This window comes from Patiria miniata, unplaced genomic scaffold (assembly GCF_015706575.1).
Source record: "Patiria miniata isolate m_02_andy unplaced genomic scaffold, ASM1570657v1 HiC_scaffold_22, whole genome shotgun sequence".
NCBI lineage: Eukaryota > Metazoa > Echinodermata > Asteroidea > Valvatida > Asterinidae > Patiria > Patiria miniata.
In genome coordinates this window covers 19135867-19147965 of record NW_024037061.1, presented here as the reverse complement: position 1 = coordinate 19147965, position 12099 = coordinate 19135867, and the positions used below count along the sequence as shown (strand labels likewise).

The 12099-nt window shown below is 39.1% G+C and overlaps 1 long non-coding RNA gene across 1 annotated transcript; it reads right to left on the bottom strand.

Annotated features, from left to right (window-relative positions):
- Positions 1–6928: 6928 nt before the first annotated feature.
- LOC119730944 lies at positions 6929–11050 on the bottom strand. Its single transcript, XR_005271409.1, has 4 exons — positions 10826–11050; positions 9527–9670; positions 8681–8763; positions 6929–8124 (listed from the first exon to the last, which is right to left on the bottom strand). It is a non-coding gene; the product is annotated as an uncharacterized LOC119730944 (long non-coding RNA).
- Between the last annotated feature and the right edge of the window lie 1049 nt (positions 11051–12099).

Below are 12099 nucleotides of genomic sequence, written 5' to 3'. Positions count from 1 at the left end.
CTGACTTCTCGGACCAGTGAACACGGGGAGACCGCGCCCCACCTGGCCGACATAATAATCTGCGTAGTGTTTACTATTGGGTAGGTAATGACTCTTCATGATGATTAGTAGAAGTAGGACGAGCGCTTCTTTCGAAAGTGAAGTTTCACGATGACTCTCCCGGTAACAAATGGAATAAGTTCACCCGTCCCGTCCCTTATATCGATTTCGATCATGTCCAAAAACTTGTGCTTCAGGGGCATGTAATGAGGACTGTCGTAGATTTTTGTAACGGTTTCTCCATACTTCCCGTCCACATTCACGATGCGTAATAAGGGGGCCCGCGTGTCTCCTACGGTGTGGTACTCCACAATATTAGAGTAGATAAATAACGCATAGAATGGCTGCAGGTCCACCACCCTCGTACTCTTTTTGATACCCGACACAGTTGCACCATCGTCAAAACCGAGTAGGTTCGCTAGACGACCCAGTAATTTAAGCACCACGCTGTCGTTTGTCTTTATGATGACTTTTTGAATGAATTTGTTGTACTTGAATCGGACTTGTCCGTCGTGCTCGATGGGAGGTTCAAAGCTGTCGAATAGTTCTTCAGGTGTTGGGTAGTACCCCTCCGGTACGCGATGAAAGTGAAATCTGGAATCTGTTTCTCCACCCGAGCACGCCACCAGGTTACCTTCGGTCACGTTCAACCAACGGTGAGGGTAAGTTACTTCGGCCAATGCCACTTCCCAGTCTCCCTCAAAAGATAGGGGTGAGGGTAAATTTACAAAAAAATGACTCAAGGTGTTGTTAGGGTGAGTATCCATAGAACTGTTGCTAGGGAGCGTGACGTAAAACAAGTCCGCCATGACGAAGCTTAGCTTTAACTGTGTAGGTAAATACTCGCGTCACGGACGTTTTATAACTTGCGCAGACTTGTCACCCAACTGTTAAACTTGCCTGGGTAGCCCAACCACTTGACAAAATACTCCAATTTTCCCCGCCTTTTCCGCGTCTGCAGTACTTTTTCCACTTGGTACAGGTCGCCCAATTGAACCGCTGGTTGTATTTCGTGTTCGTAGAATGTCCCGTCCAACTCCTCGGAATCGTAATCTTTCAACTTGTACACGGGAGGATGGCGCGGAATACGAGCACTGACGGTGAATAGTTCAGTGGTCCAGTTTGGAAGGTAACCTTTCCTAAATGGTCGTGCAGCCATACCGATGCGCACTGTGTCCCCAACATTGAACTTGTAAGAAATGGGTTTGGCCGCGTTACTGTTCTCGTCGTACAGGTTTCTCCATACAGTTTCGGCATTGTCGCTATTTACCGAGGCCGGTGTGGTCTTTATGCTTCGGTGGTAAGCGTGATTGTACGCCGACATTAATTTCGGCAAAGCTTTAATGTACACGTGGCTGTTTGTGGCCGTGAAATATTTGTACATTTTTGTCTTGAGCGTTCTGTTGAATCTCTCCACCACGCTGGCTTTTGTTTCATTCTGAGTCGTGAAGAAACCAATTTTATTTTTTTCGAGAAATGACTGGAATGGATGATTGGTGAACTCGGTGCCTTTATCGGTCTGTAGAACTGTGGGTCTCCGTCCACTTTTCAAGATTGTCTTGAAGCCGTCAATAAGCGAAGAACGGGTCTTATTCTTGATTGGAATTGCCCAGGCGTATTTCGACAATATATCGATACACGTCAACAAATATTTGTAGTTTCCATTAAACCGACTGAGTGATCTCATGTCCACCAGATCCGCCTGCCACTGCTGGTCAATACCACCCACGATGACTCTATTCTGTTGAAAATGCCTGCGTATGGGTTTGTGTAGTGTGTAAGTCGGTTGCTGACTTAACCAGGTTCTAATTTGACTCCGATTGGTGTCGACGCCGTCTTTTTGGGCAGCACGGTAGACAGCCTCCACACCACCAAACCGGCCGGATGTTGGGGGTTGTAGTACACTCGTTTCAGGTACGTTTCGTTCTGCGCCATCACTTAAATCTGTGTTTTGTATAATGACACTACTGCGACAGCAGATGCACCAACAACGAATTTTTTTCGCGAGTTGTTTAAATCCACAACCCGGTTTCGGTGGACAGCACTCCATGATGAGGTAGTCTCAAATGATTAAGTCGGGGTAGTGTGTGCGTATTAATAGGGAGTCCATTTGGGTTTCGAACGCGGTGTGCTTGTACTCGCCATTGTTTTCTTTTTCCTCGCTTTGGGTGTAGTTTTCAGATGGGACGCTTCGGCAAACAATCGGGGTAGGTGAAAAGACTCTTCTTCCTCTGGTTCTTCCTTCAAGTGTACTTTTAGTTTAGAGGAATCACCAAAGCTAAGTTCACGCTCCAACTTCGGTGGACCGTGCGGCATCGGCTCCAGTTTGGGTGGTTGATCATCCGTCTTCTTGGTTTCTAAAGTCATAGTCAGCGGTGCCATTCTTTGTTTATTTAAGTTAATGTATCTGTGCAGCGTCTGGTGGTACAGTTTAATTTTATCCTCGTCTGAAAGGTTTTTCCTTTCCAGTAGCTCTCTCATCTCACCATCTAAACTGTGTACCACGCGCGTGGTCGGTGTTTGTTCCAATCGTCTGGTCGATTGAAGTTTTGTCAACGTTTCCTGAGGTACCAGAACCATTTTCTTGGTGTACTCCATGTTTATTTAAACAATAATCCACCAAGAGCGCCCAATATTGGAGTGAGTAAAGCACCGAGAAAACCTCCTTTCTGACGTAATACTTTCTTTTTCTTTTGAACGCTGAGTTTCTTATTGCTGAGAACTCGCATTTGACGCTTGTATTTGATTAACTTTTTCTTCGGGGATGGTGTGAGGGAAATATTACCGTTGAGAACGTTGAGGGCGCACTCGCACAAACAATGTATCAGTTCCTTGTTGGCTCTTGTATCACACCCTGTCGTTGCTTGTCGCTTCCCTTAGCCAGCACATGCAGGTAGGGAGCGTTGTGATGCACACGCCTCGACATCTTCAAATGATTGCCGTCCGTTCTAAATACAATCCTTTATACCTTTGGAGTGTAAACGATGGGATATTCGCCGGGAAAAATTCTGGTTCTGAGACGTACAATTTCGGGGGTTTCTGGCTTTAACCCAGCTAACACATTCACGTTGTAACAACGTTGCAAAAAGGTCACGTTTTCGTGGCGGCAACGTTCAGAAAATTACGTTGCGGCAACGTAAAAATGTCGACTCGCGTGCACGTTGCCACAACGCTATTACACAACGTTTAAATGACGTCATAAAAACGTCAATGAAACATTTATTACAACGTTTTCAGTACACGATCCTGCAACCCTCCAGCAACGTAATTGTCACCTTTATACAACGTCTTGGCACGTAAATGCAACATGATTACGACATGATTACCACCATGACGGAACGTTACTGCAACTTAATGACCACTTAAAATAAACATTTATACAACCTTGTGGGGACATGATTACACCATGATTGGCACGTTACTGCAACTTTTATTGGGACGTTCCTGCAACCTTATAGGCACGTCACGACAACTCTTTTGCCACGTTAATGCAACTTGTTGGACATAACTACAACCTGATAGGCACGTTTCTGCAACCTTTATGGGGACGTTCCTACAACCTTATGGGCACGTCAGGGCAACTTTTTGGCCACGTTAATGCAACTTGTAGGACACATTATTGCAACTTCATGGCCACGATGTGGGGACGTTTCTACAACCTTAATTGTTAGCACGTCAATGACTCATTACAGACGTTACCGCAACTAAGTCAACACGTTCCGGTAACTTTGTTGGCACCTCACAACATTTCAAAAACGTTCACGCAACTTATTAGATACATCACTGCAACTTTGTGGGGACCTTTTAGCAACATTGTTCCTGGCATGGTTAATTAACGAAACTAATCGTGCAACGACGATATACCTGTCTGCTAACAATAAAAAAAAAAAAAAATAACCATCAGACTTACTTTTTCTACATTTATTACAAAGAATGTATCCGGTGAATGCATGGAAGCAAACCTTCGTCAATCATTACATGTATTATTACAAAGCTAGTATAAATCTGATATAACAGTACAATGTCGCTTTCAGTTCGCCTATTTAAAAATAACACATTAAAGCCTCTTGATTCAGTTACTGTTAGAAAACCAATGATCTAGTTTTGTGAGTGTTTTTGCTGGGAAGCAGGAACAGCAACAGGAACCAGTTTGGGATTTTTTAAACGCAAGTAAAACAGATTGCCCGCCAACGGCATTATTTTGTCAGTTTCCCTTCAAAACGATAGAGTGTCAGATTTTGTTTGTATAATTATACATGTATTCATCTTCAGCAAGGATGGGCACAAGTCTATTTATATGCATATATTAACCTTTATTTAGCAAGGATTTAAATGTCCTGAAATTGCTAAGCTGGGCAGGCGTACATCTCCGGGTGACTACTAGTTATGCTATAAGTAACTTTAACGTAAAATATTATTCTTCAGGCAACGTGGGACTGAGTTTTCTGACAACATATTCTATGTTTTCTGTTATTTTTGAGTTTCATCCCGAAAACACAATTGGTTTTTAAACATTGCTATCTTAGTAATTCAAAAGTTACACAATTTGAACGAACTTTGTCAACAAAAATATCAGGACGATTTTGATATTGGCAAGTTAGTTTATATAATTTAACTGTTTGCGTTCTCATTCGAGTCAATCCCATATCCGTTTAGAATCGATTATACAATGAATAGGGACATCATGAACCAGTCTACTTGCATAGTGGATCTGCGCGGCCTAAAGTGATAAAACCTCCTATTTGTCCCAAATATAAAATGCTCCCTCCCAAAAAAAAGAACTAATAATACTTTCTTCATTACCAATAATTAGTCATTGGGGCTTCATCTTATATTTCTTTGGTTCTCATTTTTTTATCGACCCTATTTTGGGATGTTTCCCGCCGACAATTTCCAAAACCCCATTCACAGACGATTTGTTTCCAAATTAAAAAACAAAGAATATTGCATTCGAGCAACTAGCTCTGTGTTATTCTGAAATGTTATTTAAATTGAATATCATATTTTTTCTCGACTTAAAAATTACGGCTTACGGAAATCAGAGGAAGAAAGACAGATGAGAGAATGTTGCCTCTCATTATAATATTGCTGCCACTACAACTAAATTGTTAATGAGATGCTTCGTCCAGACATTACTGTAACTCGTCTATAATTATTGGCCAAAATGGGTTTTTTTAATATTTTATTCAGTGATATCAAATCATGATAAACTTATTGCATCATTTAGTTTACCATCTTTACGAGTGCAACTTTAGTTCAGATTGTTATTGCTTTTTGACTGACCGACCAGGCTTCATATAAGGGCAAATAAAAATAATTATGAGAACCACAGAGATAAATAGGGAAGCCCTAATAGGCCTACAAGAAAACAAATTTTGAAGAGCGTGAACGGTGCACTTATTTTCAAGCAAAAGATGCAGTGTCGTTATTCATCATCTGCAGGGTTTGCAGGGTCGACAGGGTCAACAGGGTTGGCAGGATTCTGCACACACAAAATAGAAAAAAAGTAAATGTAAAGATTTTTCCAGATGGTGGACAACCGATGATGACCAACTGACTTATTTTCGGATTATCTGTCACTTCTTTTTGGATCATTATTGTGTATGAGAAGGTAAACAACATGTACAGACATTTCATCTTTGTGTTCCGCAAGCGTACTGCGATTAATGCTTCAAAGGCAATTCTGGTAAAGAGTACACTATCTGCAAACAACTTCCAGTGTACAAGTTTGTATATCTTGGATAGATATTACACTGTTGTCTTCAGCCACTAATGTGAAGTCGGCATTACGATAGCTTTGCCTGATATAGTTGTTTTCTTACTCTGTAGGCCCAGGCCTACTTGTTAATTTAACAGGCAACTTAAATACTGTTCACAGTAATTTGGTGTAATTAATATTACCCTGAATCTTGTCCCTCCGGGCTTGTTAGTGGGGCAAACTTCCAGAATGAAGCTATGTCCTCCCTCGCCTTGGCCTCTGCTACTCGACGAGTTGTCATGCAGGCCCTTAATAAATGATAGAAACCATGAATTTAATGCTATATCAAAATGTACACGAGAAACTACCGACATTTTAAAAGGCAACAGCAATTCGTCTTTTTCGACCAAGGTGTATTTTCAACACATTTTAAAAGTTAATTTCACCATCTTACAGAGATACATGTATAAAAAGTCAGTGCATGTTGAATTACTTACAGCAACAACCTTGAAGAGATGCCCCAGCTAACACATTTACGTTGTGACAACGTTGCAAAAAGGTCAGGTTTTCGTTGTTGCCACGTGAGGAAAATGACGTTGCGGCAACGTAAAAATGTTGACTCGCGTGCGCGTTGCTACAACGTTATCACGCAACGTTACAATGACGTTTTCACAACGTTAACGCAACATACATCACAACTTTTTTTGGTCGTGATTGCACATGATTACCACCTTGACGCCACGTTATTTGCGACCAAATTGACACGTAACAGCAACTTCTACGCACGTTTCTACAACCTTTTGGCGACATGATTACCACTTGATTAGCACGTTACTGCAACCTAATTTGGGACGTCACTGCAACTTACTGGACACGTTGATGCAACTTATTGTACACGTTAAAGCAACGTATTGGACACGTTTAAGCAACTTTATGGGCACGTTACTGCAACTTTATGGGGACGTTACTGCAACTTTATGAGGACATTGCTGCAACTTTGCGGGCACGTTATTGCAGCTAAATGGGACGTTTCTGCAACTTTAAAGGCACGTTGCTGCAACTTTGTGGACACGTTACTACAACTTAATGGACATGTTGCTGCAATATGGTGGCCAACTTACTGCAGCCTACTGGGCATTTATGGAGAAATGTTTCTGAAAACGATAACAAAACAATTAAACATACATGTAATTCATGTTTCTCTAATTTTATTACAAAGAGTGTTCAGAAACAACAGCATGTAAAAACATTACTAAAATGCAATCACTAAAACGGTAAGTGTAATTAATACTCACTGCAATTATTTGGACACATCAATATGCACATATTACTACAGGGTCCATTTCGTGAATGGTATACAATTAAAGTTTTTACTTGAATCCACATTACGGAATGCACGCCTTAGTGAATGGGCTGAGCTCTAACGATCGGTTCATACTTCAAGTGAAAGCAAATTTTGAAATGTTGACATCGAAACCATTTGACTCAAAATTGCCCAGAGTTAAATGAGGTTCACTCTTTTTTCCCCAGAATTTTTAGCGCTGGCGTTAATGATTGCCGTAACTTCACAAAGTGAATTGCTGTAACTTTACAGAGTATGAACCGACCTTTTAACAAGACAATAACGTTGTTACTGAGCAATTAGAAGATAAAGGGTCTGGTCGCCAATAATATAGCAAGAGCCGGAATGCAAGGGCTATTATCGTCGACCCACTAACCACTAACCACTAACCGGTTTTATACATCACCTTCAGAGGGGTACCATATCACAATGTTACCCACACTAGAGAATACCTATTCATGTATTGGATCAATTCATGAAAAATACACAGTGCTATACGTAACGTACATTCAGGCAAAAGAATGGTTTCAAATAGTATTTGAAAATTAGTATTTTCCACTGTCCGTGGTGAGAAATATAGTATAGGAAGGCGACTTTCACATCGAACAAATAAAATAGATCAGACAACTTTTAATCTACTGAATCACATGCTTTTTGAATCTGTCCTCTATCTAGATCCTTCATTTTCTTTCTCTCCCATGGAACATCTTCAAAAGAAAATTCAAAGGAATTGTTTTGGTTTTTTTGTAGCTACAGAGTCTATGAAAAAGAATTACACTTGAAAGGGATACTTGAATAGCGTTTGTCCGTGAAGATATATTTGTATGCAGGAAACTCGCAAAAAACCTGCATTTTAAAATATCGACATTTCAACATGATTTTCTTTGAATACCTCCATGCAGATTGGCTAATTGCCCAATCTATGTTTTAGAGTAACATTCATTTAATGGAACCTTTAACAGAAGATTATCCAGATGTAGAAGTAAGTGGATTCCTTGTTCAGCAAGGTTAATTGTCAATATGGCACTTCTCCAAAGACACGAATCTGACAAGAAAATAAGGAAAACAAAAAAACAATGTATCAGTTATTTAAACATAATGAACCATTTAATGCTGCCTCAGGCCTAAAACACTCACTGCGTGTCACGCTGGCTCACCAGATGTGAAATTTAAAACTACATGTATATCCAGATAATGTCTGTCTTCTCAATACATGTACTTCAAGCAGAGCTGTGCCTGTGTTTCTACATGTACAATCTTTAACCCACGAGAGACAGGGATAAAATAAATGAGCCTCTTGTTTCAAGTTGACCCTGAAGTCAAGGATATTTCTCAAATTTAAAGGGTAACCAAAAACCCTTGTTGAGAGTTAAAGCGCAAGCCTGTTTTACGCATTTTTATGTAATCTAAACAACTTCATGTTCAAATGTATGTACGTAACGATCAAAATGTTGGTTCTTCCGCAAGTTTATGGTCTTGGTAGTCGGCATTGCATTAGGTCTATGGTGCTCGTTTCAGAAGTGTATTTAAGGTGTTTGTCGCTGATACCTTTGGACCAATCAATTTAGTGACTGCGATGGTTAGTTTCTTAATACACTTACCTTGAATCTTGGCCCTTCTGGATAACCAAGCACAATCGGCTGCCATTTCTAAAAGTTCATGCGAGGTCATGTCATGCAGGTACCTGAATATAATACAGACAATATTTGATTACCAAAGAGCTCAAGCTTTTTTAAAGTTATTTAAATTCCACACGAAACAATTTCATTAAATGTTAAGAAGAACCGTCCAGTTGCAGTTTTGATATGCGCATAATTATTTTATGCGAATACACACTGGGTACACAGTGTTTATACGTCGGTGAAGGGCAAAACCTAATTTGATTCATAATTATTTTGATTAAAGATCCGTTGCCTACGCTACTTTCGGCTTTCACTCCGAAAGTTTATTTACTTTTTTTCAACTGCTATTTTCCTGCGAAATACAAGTTATTATTTTTGAAAGACATCTAACGATAAAAATTATAAACTTCATTGCATTTTTTTCACAACATTCAAGTTAATACCTGCTAAAAAAATAATCAGCTCTCGCCAGGGAGGTTCACGCAAAATGTGTGGGTTTTTTTTGGTTATTTTTAGAGAGTATTGGGCACGCATCTTTTCTGGCGCATGACTCGACAAGAATGACTTTGTTAAGGCGGACGTGCTAGTATGAACATTTTGAGTTGGAAGGATTTGGATATGCATGCAATGGGTTCACGGTCTTGAATTTTATAGTATAGATAAATTTCATGAATACATAAATTGAATTAATATAAGTGTCTGGTGAACGTCAGGTAATCACTTAACAAATTTCGACCAAGGTGTATTTTCAACACATTTTAAAAGTTAATTTCACCATCTTACAGAACATGTATATAGAAGGTCAGTGTATGTTGAATTACTTACAGCAACAACCTTGAAGAGATGTATGGGGTGGTTTTCAAAATAATTAGAAACTTCCTCCCTCGAAGACTGCTGAAGTTAAAAGTTTAAACATGCCACATCCTGCTGCCAGTGCACTCACGTATAGCATACCTGTGTACTGCCTACCTGGAGAAAGTAACGATGTTTTTTAAGGTTGAGAAATATATAAAACTAATCAAGTTTGAACACAGTGTAAATATGATCCCCGTGCTCTTCAACCCACATAAATAATAAAACTAGTCTACAAATGACCCTTTTTAGAAAAGGCTTTTATAGTTCGCGTATTTTTCATTGATCTTGTAACAGTGCTGACCTGGCCCTGAACCCTACTCCACACACTTTGGTCAAACTCCCATAAATCACGCCAAACCCTGGGAGCTATACGGCCCGAAAGCCCGGATTGAAACTGTATACACTTGTTATGTACAAGCCAACGAAAGCCAGATGACCGTTTATACGTGTACGGTCCTGGTACGTGAACTTTAGGCCTGACCCTTGAGACTGAAATGCTAATGCGCGTTGCTATTACAACCGTACACTGTGTCTTTGAGCGGGAATTTTATAACGGACTGTTTATGCTCAAATTTGCGCTAGTTTTAGTTGAGAGAAAATCAACTCAGATCTATAAATTAAGAGATACCCCAGTTAACAATTTCACGGTTGTTGGCTCGGGTATCATGGGTATCTCAATACAATATTTTTACATTTTGATTAATTCATCAATTTGAAGAAAAAAATACAAACATAGGCATATACTATAGTACACAAATCAAAAGTCTTCTCGATATAATGTATACACTTTTGCCATTTTTGCCATTTGCTAAAACAATATCTGTTTTATGTAAAATTATAACTATCGAACAAATAACTTTCCAACCCTGTTAAAAAGGTCTAACATGAATTCGAGTAAATCTGATCCACATGTATAATATTTCCTTGGAATAATACCAAGATTTTATTATCAAATTGAAAACCAGATGACTTGAACGTTTCTTTCAGTGTATGATCTCCAAAACTGTTCGCATTGACGAGCCTCCAATCTCAATTGAGGCACATATTTTCACTCTTAATTAATCTACATTTATTCTGATCGAGTCTGAAGAACATTTTCAACAATTATTAAAAAAAAAACAAAGATGATAGGCATAGGAAAATCTTCATTTTTTTGACAGCGACTTTGTTCGAAAAGTTGTTCTACTTTAATTTGATCCTTTCATCAGATTTTTAGACAATGTGTTCGACACAAGAATGAAGTCAAGATACAGAAAATTTCATTCCTACCTTCTAAGAAATGCTGTAGTGAAAATAACTTGCTTGGCGACCATGGCTACTTCACATCAACTGGACGGCGAGTCGGCGACCGTTATAGTGAGCTGCTGCTGCTCGATTGCTGACTCGACTGAGCAGAGCAATTCAAATAAGCTATCACGCGGTCTGGACGTGGAATTTCTGCTGATGCGCATGCGCCATGGTAATATTTTCTTTGAGAACAGGAATCATATTTCTAGTTACGTTGGTGCGTGCAATAAAGTACATGTATACATTGAGTATTCAACAATGAATATGAGCGGGAAACAGTCGCGCTTTGACCACGATCTCATCCATCTTAGACCATTAGAAAAATATCTGGAAACATTATATTCCTACCTAAAACAAACATGATGATGTTCGAAATTTCATGAGTTACATTATTAATGCAAGGCGCACCCAAATGTTAACTATAATCAAATAAAACATCATTAATTAAAACATATTATGTTCACTTCACATTCAGTAAATCGTAATCACAATGTTTTTGTCAATACCACAACAGCATGGATCGTAACGCACAGCATAATTGCAACTTAAATTCAGTGTCAAAACACCTTTATAAAACGTTATAGCAACGTGAGCTCTCAACATAACACAACATGAAAATACCAAACTGCAATGTCACGACAACATGATATTTACAACTTAACAACACCATTATGGTGAGACTTTTATGCAACGTCATCATAACGTCATGAACACAGCAACGTGGTGTAAATTGTTATCTACAACGTCATGACAACGTGAGAATAATAACTTACCAACAACGTTGTAAAAGTACCCACGTACAATGTTACAACAACGTCATGATTTTAACATCACCGCAACGTTTTGAAATACTAAACTACAACGTCGTGACAATGTGATTTTCACAACTGAAAAAAACGTTATAAAATAATGTAGATGGAACGTTAACTCAACGTCATGATTATAACCTCACAGCAACGTTGTAAACATTCTAAATTACAACGTTCTGACAACGTAACATTGACAACTTAAAAACAACGTCATGAAAACACCTACATTTAACGTAACCACAACGTCATATTTATTACTTTATTACAACGATTGTGAAACGACCACCATACAACGTCAATACAATGTCATATGATGACTTTCGTACAACGTTGTACAAATTACCAATATACAACATTTTTACAACCAACAATTATACAGTCAAACGTTGTGTCAACGTTGCTTGAATGTCATCGTGACACGTTACCAAATGACAACATTTTCACAAC